This window comes from Chenopodium quinoa, unplaced genomic scaffold, assembly GCF_001683475.1.
Source record: "Chenopodium quinoa cultivar QQ74 unplaced genomic scaffold, ASM168347v1, whole genome shotgun sequence".
Lineage (NCBI taxonomy): Eukaryota > Viridiplantae > Streptophyta > Magnoliopsida > Caryophyllales > Amaranthaceae > Chenopodium > Chenopodium quinoa.
Window position 1 is genome coordinate 10,834,759 of NW_018742738.1, and position 9,123 is coordinate 10,843,881.

The window sequence follows — 9,123 nt, forward strand, 5'->3', positions numbered from 1 at the left end:
TTAGGGGAAGTATTACGGAAGAATTGGGTGGCTAGTATTTAGGCTAAAGAGGGAGAAAGGAATTATTTTGTGATAAAGCTTATTAATGATTGGTAAATGGGTAATGTGTCCTCTATTTATAGAGAAAAAAAGAAGGGCCGAAGAATTAAGATAATATCCGAATTAAATCGAAATAAAACTCGATAGACTGCAGTTTTTACGGTTTTTGTTTTTATCATATCTTTTGATCCAAAAATCGGAATAAGATGAATAAGATATCTTTGGAAATATATTGAAGTCTACTTTCTAAATCAATTTGAATCAGGTTAAAATATTTTATATAATAAAAGATATGGCCAAAATAGTGAGACTGTGTCCGTTTTAATTTGGATAGAGTTTGATAATTTATTCATATCTTTTCCGTTATACCTCGGAATTAATATTATAATATATCATTGGAAAAATAATTTCAAGGGCTATCCAACCATTTAAGATTTGGATAAAAAATATGAGGCACGAAAATAATATTTGTCTATCTTTGAACGCCTTTCAATTCGGATAGAATTAGGAGTTTCAAAAAGAAAAGTTGTATTCAATTTCAAACTCTTTAATCTTATCTTTTCAAAAAGGATAATTAAGATTTTTTAGAAACTTATAGAAGCTTCCAATTAATCCTAATTTGTTTAGGAATGGGATTAAATAATTTGGATCCTCCACATGACCATTGGGTCGTAGGTAAGGTGGGCTTAGGTTCGGTTTGGGCTCAGCTTAGTATTTTGGCCATAACTTATTCATTATAACTCGGATTTGGGTTTATAATATATCTTTGGAAAGATCTTTTCAAACCCCATCCAATTATTCAATCATTGGACCCAGATTATGGACCAAAATAAATTGGATTAAACGTTTTTATAAAAGGACACGAAATGAATGATTTTAAAGGACACGAAATGAATTATTTTGGGTTTAAAGGCATGAAAAGAGGAAAATTAGTGACGGTTTGGGAAAATGGGCTAGGAATTGGGTTGGTTTATGAAATGGAAATATGTATTTAAGCACTCCAAGATTAAATACTCAACCCGACCAATAATGGCCGTGAAAGGTTGTTCATCATCGGGCTTGGTTTTGGGGAGACATTTTTAGGTGTCTATAGTGTCGTGACACGGTACTGTACATCGTGTCACGGTGCCATTTTTGAAGCTTTATCGCGTCAAATTCCACCGTGGCACAGTATCTGTTGCCGTGACACGGTACTTGTTGCCATGACGCGGTATTTCTCACCATGTCGCGGTGCTTTTCCGTGTAATTTCCGTGTTTTCCCATACCGTGACACGGTGCACTGTACCATGCCACGGTGGACACTGTCGTGTCACGATACGTGTGCCGTGTCACGGAATTTTCTCGTGTCTTTTCCGCGTAAACCCTTCACGCATTTTCACTTAGGTCAAATATATCCCGTGTCACTCCAGTTGTCCACTGTATCACGGGATTTTCCCCTGTCTGACGGTGCCTGGCACCGTGTCACGGAATTTTTTTGCTTTTGCATTTTCGATCGTTTGTGTCTGTGCACACACACTCAAACTATACACACACAACCACAATCTATACACATGTCATTTCGTGTCAAGTCAAAGCTTGGTCAAGTTAGTTGGTCAAGTCAATCATAGTCTATACGAGTCCCTTGGCAAATTTCATTTTGCAGGTCTCAATTACAGCCCACGTCCGAGGACAAGAGAACCATTTAAAGCCCACGTCTGGGGACAAGCGGACCATCTACAGCCCACGTTCGGGGACAAGCGAACCATTTATAGCCCATGTTTAGGGATAAGCTAACCAATTACAGCCCACGTTCGAGGACAAGCGAACCATCTACAACCCACGTCTGGGGACAAGCGGACTATCTACAGCCCACGTCCGGGGACAAGCAGACTATCTACAGCCCACGTCCGGGGACAAGCGGACCATCTACAGCCCACGTTCAGGGACAAGCGAACCATTTACAGCCCACGTTCGGGGACAAGCGAACCAATTACAGCCCACGTTTGGGGACAATCGAACCACCATCATTTCACGGCGCAAGGTTCTCGATACACAGAGACTTACAATCTCATCGTCTGTCGACTTTCCTCAAGCATGGAAAGTATTATCCGGTGGATTTCTTCAAGCATAGAAAACCGCCAAATTCATATGACGGCTTTCCTCAAGCATGGAAAGTATCATCTGGTAGATTTCTTCAAGCATAGAAAGCTACCAAACTCGCCAGTCGACTTTCCTCAGGCATGGAAAGCATTTCAACAAACGTCATTCGGTAGATTCCTTCAAGCATAGGAAGCTACCAAGCTCATTTGCCACTGATACACTGGTGTTATATAAGCATTCTATCCCTTTACTCTTTTATCTGTAGAACTAACATTTTTCTGTAGGTATCGACGTTTAAAAGTGATTTAGGATCGCAGAATGTCTTAAATCATTCTCCGTCCCTATCGACTACTTTGACTATCGTTTTCAAAACTGACGTTTTTACAAACTCAGTCAAAGTGGGGGATTTTGTAGACACCTAAAAATGTCTCCCCAAAACCAAACCCGATGATGAACACCTTTCACCGCCATTATTGGTCAAGTTGAGTATTTAATATTTGGAGTGCTTAAATACATGTTCTATCCAATATATTTCATGAACCAATCCAATTTCTAGCTCATTTCCCTAAACCATAACCTATTTTTCACTTTTCGTGTCCACATTGCAAAACCGAGAGAAACTGATTTTATGGCTATATAATTTTGATCCAATTATTAATTTTTTGGATAGGTCGTGAAATAAGCTTTCTAACCATATATCATAGGCCCAATTCCGAGCTATAATGAAAAAGATATGAGAAAAACACTAAACTCGGCCCAAAACCGACACCCTTCCACTAAAACGGCCATATCTTATAATCTACATATTATTTTGACCTGATTCTAACTGAGTTTGAAATTATCCTTGATAAGGTTTCCAATGATATATTATATGCCTTATTTTGAGTTACGGATAAAAAGTTATGATGATTTTAAAAACGGGTAAAAAACTGGAATCACCGCGCACAGTGCAAAAGCACCATGTCACGGGAGTGTGCCCCGTCTGACGGTGCCTTCCCCCATCTGATGGTGCCTGGTGCCATGACACAGTATTGTACATCGTGTCACGGTGCCATTTTTGAAGCTTTTTTCGCGTCAAATTCCACCGTGGCACGGTACCTGTTGCCGTGACACGGTACCTGCTGTTGTGACACGGTATTTCTCACCGTGTCACGGTGCTTTTCCGTGTTTTCCCATACCGTGACACAGTGTACTATACCGTTCCACGGTGGACAGTGTCGTGTCACGGAATTTTCTTGTGTCTTTTCCGCGTAAACCCTTCACGCGGTTTCACTTAGGTCAAATATTTCACGTGTCACTCTAGTTGTCCACCGCGTCACGGGATTTTCCCCCGTCTGACGGTGCCTTCCCCCGTCTGACGGTGCCTGGCACCGTGTCACGGTGTTTTCTGCCGTGTCGCGGTGTTAATTTTTAGGGTTTTTATCTTTTTAGGGTTCTACGTGTTCCCCCACTCAATTTCCCTATAAATAAGACCCTCATTGCTGCACTTCGAGGCATCAAATCATTCTCTCTTCCTCTCTTTTACACCAAAAATTATTTTATTCTCTTTCTCCCATATTCTAAGCCTTAAACCTATATTCCTAATTACACCATTCTTCCCTTAAGCACTCCAAGGAATCCATACTTAACCCGAGGTTCCGTCCTTAAACCAAGGCGTGAAAGGTACACATAACCGAGGGTTTGGACCAAATCAACTCTAATTTCTATTTAATTTAATTTCTATTTGATTTATATTTTTTTATTGAAGTTACTAACAATTTAGTCATGATGTAGCAATTTAAAGGAACACGCGGAATGTGAGTAATTAATTAATTTAATTACTTATTTTATTTTTATATTGCTAGTATCATGATTAGGTTTATTTATTATTTGATTTGACTAACGCTATTATTGTTAAATTACTTCCAATATTAATGTTTATTCTATTATTTTTATGATCACCATATTGCATGTTAAAGGGAATATGTAATTGATAATCACGCCTAATAAGATAATTTGGACAACCGGATTAGGTTCCTTTTTATTGTTTAATCAAGATGATCACAATATTTTAGAATAATGTGTTGCATTAATATTAAACCAATTTAGCTTAATAATAGTTTGGAGCAAATTGAATATTTTGTTTGTATGCCTTTGAGATCACAAGAATGCTTTTCACTATAAGAATCGAGTAGAGGCCAATACGGGCGAATGTGACTCCATAACTCACTTCGTACCATCATCCCCGATCCTCCTTTCGTGGTTCCGAACCATATGGATTTAGTAATCTCATGGATTATGAATGGGGTGTAACCTTCACGGGTCAATCGTTGTCCCTTTATCGTGGTTGCCTTTTGTGATCCATGAACGGTTTACAAGTTCCTTAAAAACTTGTTGGTGGCTCCCTACTTTCCTTGTCCCTAATCGTATACGTCAATTCCCACTTCCTAAGAGTGCCAAGCATATTCACACATGCTTTAACGTAGGCGCACTTTGAGCGACGCCTACAACGTCCAGCAGCTTTTTAACTTCGGCAGCTGTCGCCTGACTTCTTTCCTCACCGTGTTTTCTTTTCTTCTATCGAATGGGCTTCTTTTTTGGATCCACGGCGAGCTTTTGGACGGCAAGATCCGGGCTGATTCCTGACATCTCCTCCACTTCAAAGGCAAAGATGTCTTTGAATTCTTTCAGCAGGTGGTGCAAGTCTGCACCTAAACTTTCAAAAGGAACCGTCCCCACCTTAACAGTTCGCTCTGGACGGCTGTCGTCCAGAGGAATATCAACATGCTCTCTAGCTGGCTGGGGATGGAGATCATCTGGCCGTTCCCCGGTCAGTGATTGCTATTTCTTCTCATTTTTCACCTCCACCAGCTTTTCAGTTTTTCTTTTCTTTGCGGCTGTTGGAGGGGGTGAATCAGGGTCCTTGACGTTGTCAAGTTCTATTGGCTCCTTCAGCTGACCGGCTGCAGCTGCAGTCGGCTTGACGTCTGAGAGATAGCACTACCTGGCCGTCTTTTGGTCCCCATTGAAGGAGCCAACAGTGCCATCATCCCTTTCGTACTTGAGAAGCATGAGGGCTGGGATGATGACGGCCTTGCACTCATTGAGACTGGGTCGACCAAGAATGATGTTGTAGGAGGTTAACTCTTTAACCACCAAAAAACGGACGACCATGTGTCGCCCTTGGCCCTTTTCTCCCAGCCGGATGGGTATGTCAATTTGTCCGGCTAGGTGCACGACCCCACCCCCAAAGCCAACTAGTGGATGGGAGACATCGCGCAAGCCATCCCGCATATAATTAAGCCGGGATAGACACTTGTAGCTGATAAGATCAGAGGAGCTATCTGTGTCAATGAGGATCCGGCCAACCAGATGGTTGGCGACCTTGCATTCGATGACGACTGGGTCATCATGCGGTCGACGAACTTTGCCCCGATCCTTTTTAGTGATGAGGACGTCTGGGAATGTTCCACTAGAGGACGCTTGTCCATCATCGACCGAATGGATCATCCTTTTCAGATGATCCTTGGTGCCCCGAATGGTCGGGCCACCACTCGCGAAGCCACCTGCTATGGTGTAGACCGCATCCTTGTCGGTATCCGAGCTACTAGTAGGTTGGACAGTTTTGGACAACTGCCCTGGATTCGTCTTAGAAACCTCTTTGGACCAGGACATAGGACTTCAGCAAGCCCTTGTCCGCCAGACGGTCCAACGTCCGCTTAAGACTATAGCAGTCGTTTGTGTCATGGCCCACCTACTAATGGAAGTGATTAAATCTATTTTTGTTCCGCGACTGAACGAAATTCTTCATAGGATTCGGCTTCTCAATGGTGAGCCGATCCTTCACCTCTGAAAAGATGGTGTAGCAGTCTTTATTGAATTCATACCGCGAAACATATGGTTTGAATTCTTTCTTTTTCTTTTTGGACGGCTGATCAGATTCCTCAACCGCCCAAACTTCTTTTCTCTTTTTGCTCTTTTCAGCTTTCTAAGCCGGCTAAGCAGACCGACTCTCTTTTTGTTTGTCGAACCTCTTGGAGTCCGACTGATGGTTGGACAAGCAGAGGTCGGTAGCTTGAATAAAGCTTTCCGACTCTATCAACGCCTCTTGAAGGGTAAAAACCCTCTTTCGGAGAAAGTCGAACTTAAAGGTCGACCTGTCCTTCAGACCCTTAAAGAAGTATGTGTATGCCACCTCATCAGACAGCCCCTGGATTTGAATTCTTACCAGGTTGAACCGCCTGACGTAGGAGCGAAGCCCCTCCTTGTCTCCCTGCCGGATGGTGCTCAGATCGAGACTGGTTTTCTTGGCAGGGATGTTCATTGAGAAGTTGGAAGCAAACAGGAAGGCAAGCTTCTTGAAGCTGTCAATGCAGTCTGCTGGCAAGTTGCCAAACCATTGTTGGGCAATGCCCTTCAATGTAGCCAAGAAGCACCGACACCACATAGCATCCTCCAACCCTTGCATGTGCATGAGGTTAGAGTAGACCATGAGGTGATCCACGGGGTTGGTGGTGCCATCGTAAGCACCTACCAACACATTTTTAACCTTGACCGGCTGTGCAACTTCGGTTATTTCCTTGGTGAACGCAGAATTTTGTTCACCAAGTTTGAGCAGTCGGAGCTGCCAGTCCAAAGGCTGGACGTTAAATGCCGCCTGACCCCAAAAGAGGGTCGGCTGCATGAATTGAGGGGAGTACTGACCGTAGACTATAGGAGGTACATACGGTGCATTCCCAATCATCTGAGGGCCAGAGTGGACGGTATTACCGCCTGTATGGCTCTCATGCAGAGATTGAATATTCCCTTCAGATGTATTCTTGAAGATGTCTGGAAAGCTCAATGTAAAGGCTGACTCAGACAGCTGCTGACTCCTTCTACAGGTAATGATTTCCCGAGCGTCAGTTGATTTTTTGTTTCCCACCGGCTGTTCACTCCGGCGGGTATTGTTGGTATTCCTCTTAGGTAGAAGAATCTTGGACCAGTCAAGGGTCCCGACTGCCTTCTCCTTTGGATACGGAGTCGGTTGCCTGTCTCTGACTGGCTTCCTCTTTTCTAGAGGAGTCTTCCTTTTCGACTTTCCCTTACTTGGGCCAGCCTTACTTTTGGAGATAAGATCCTTGATTTCACCCTTGAAACTAGTCAAGAATTTCATGAGTTCGTCTAGGGTGTCGGGGGCAGATCCACCTCCGGTGTGGGTTTCCCCTTCCGGCTGACCAGGGGGTCGGTTTGTACCCACCTGGCTCTCGCTCCGTTCCAGAGTGTCTTTGGGACGGATGTGTTTAGTGATCAGAGAGCCATCTTTGGCAATGTAGGTTTCGACTTGAGGATCATCATCCTCTTCTCCGACTGATCTACCGGACGTTCGAGAGGTGGTACAGACTCTTGAACCATCCTTGAGGTACTCTCCCCACAGATGGCGCCAAATGTTTTGGGTGTTTTTGTCCCTCGGGAGAGCTACAACTCAAAGACTGGTTGAGGAGCGCCTGTACCTGCAAAACAACGGAGACTCCGGGTGGTTGGAGCTCCGCCTCCGACGATCAAGTTAGAACGTGTAGGAGTGAGTAAAAAGTACATAAAAAAGATAAAGGTGAGATCTTCTCAGATTCCGAGATCAAAAGATTTCTTTGATGTAAGAGAATGTTAGTAATTTTGTAATAAATTCAATCTGTCCCACAAATGGGGAAAATCTCCCTATTTATAGGATCATTCTTGATAAGTGTGCCCTTACCTAGGTCATTTGACCTAGATTTGGTGGGCTGCCCACGCTTTTGGTGGCTTTTTGGGAATTGGGCTTTTGAAAGCCGTCATTCCTTTTGATGACAGTGGATTCCACGTGTCATTTTGTAAGTAGCCCAATTTAGGCCAATATAAGATGGACACGTGTCCAATTCTCATTGGACCACGTGGCGGGGTAATTTTACCCAAAACAATGTTCATATATTAATTAAATATTCAATACATAAGTTCAAATTTTTTATTGCAAATGGATGGATTAAACAGTTACAAAATGAAAAATTAAAAAAATTAAAAAAAAAAAAACCCTACAAAAGCATTTTTTTAGTTTTATACTTTGAAAGCGTGCTAATACATTAGTAATTCTATAAATGATAAATCTACAATTCTAGTGCAAAAAATCAATATTACACATAAAACAAAAATCCCAAGTCCCCAATAAACACAAATTTGACCATGGAAATTTTTTCTAATTATCAATTAAAAGACCAAGTAAAAATTTTAAATTCTAAGTTTCTAAAATTCAATTTGTCAACAATTCAAGTATTCAACAATATATCAAAACTAATTAAACAAATTAGTAATTAATCTAATTATTATTAATTTACAAACAAATAAAGATTTAAGAATTAAGAGGAGTAAAGGATAAAAATAATAATAATATTAGATAAGTATGAAGCAAGTAAAATAAGGAACTCAATAATATTTCTTCATGCTTAATTCACCAAATACAAGAGCCATATATGTAGGCTAACAAACAATAAATAATAAGCTAAAAAACTGGAAGTATAATGCCATGATTAAACCCACTAAATAAACTCATTAACTTCTAAATTCATTTGACTCTCTAACTTAACAAAAGGACCAACCTACTACTCCTAAAATTACTGACCCTACTATGGACAAACTCAGGAAGAACAACGGAAGAAATCGAAAGGAAAAAAAAATGAGGGCAACTAGATTTGAACCCACAGGAACCTCACTACGCTATTACTCACTCCCTTACCAATGTGCCAGACTTAAATATTTGGTTATTTACTTCACAAAAAAAAATTTAACCTTTTTTTTTTTTTCAAAAAAAAAATCAAAACTTATAATTTTTTTTCAAAAAATCTGGGGGTTCTAGATCCGCCCATGCAGGCATGATATCTAACTCTTTAATTCTCAAGTCTCAACAACGGAGTACTCATTATTGTTTTCAATAGAGTACGAAGAAGTACATCTACACTTTCCCTCTTTGAATCTGGCCGACGTGTTGTTCGGGATCAGGTCTTAATCAGAATTCAGGTA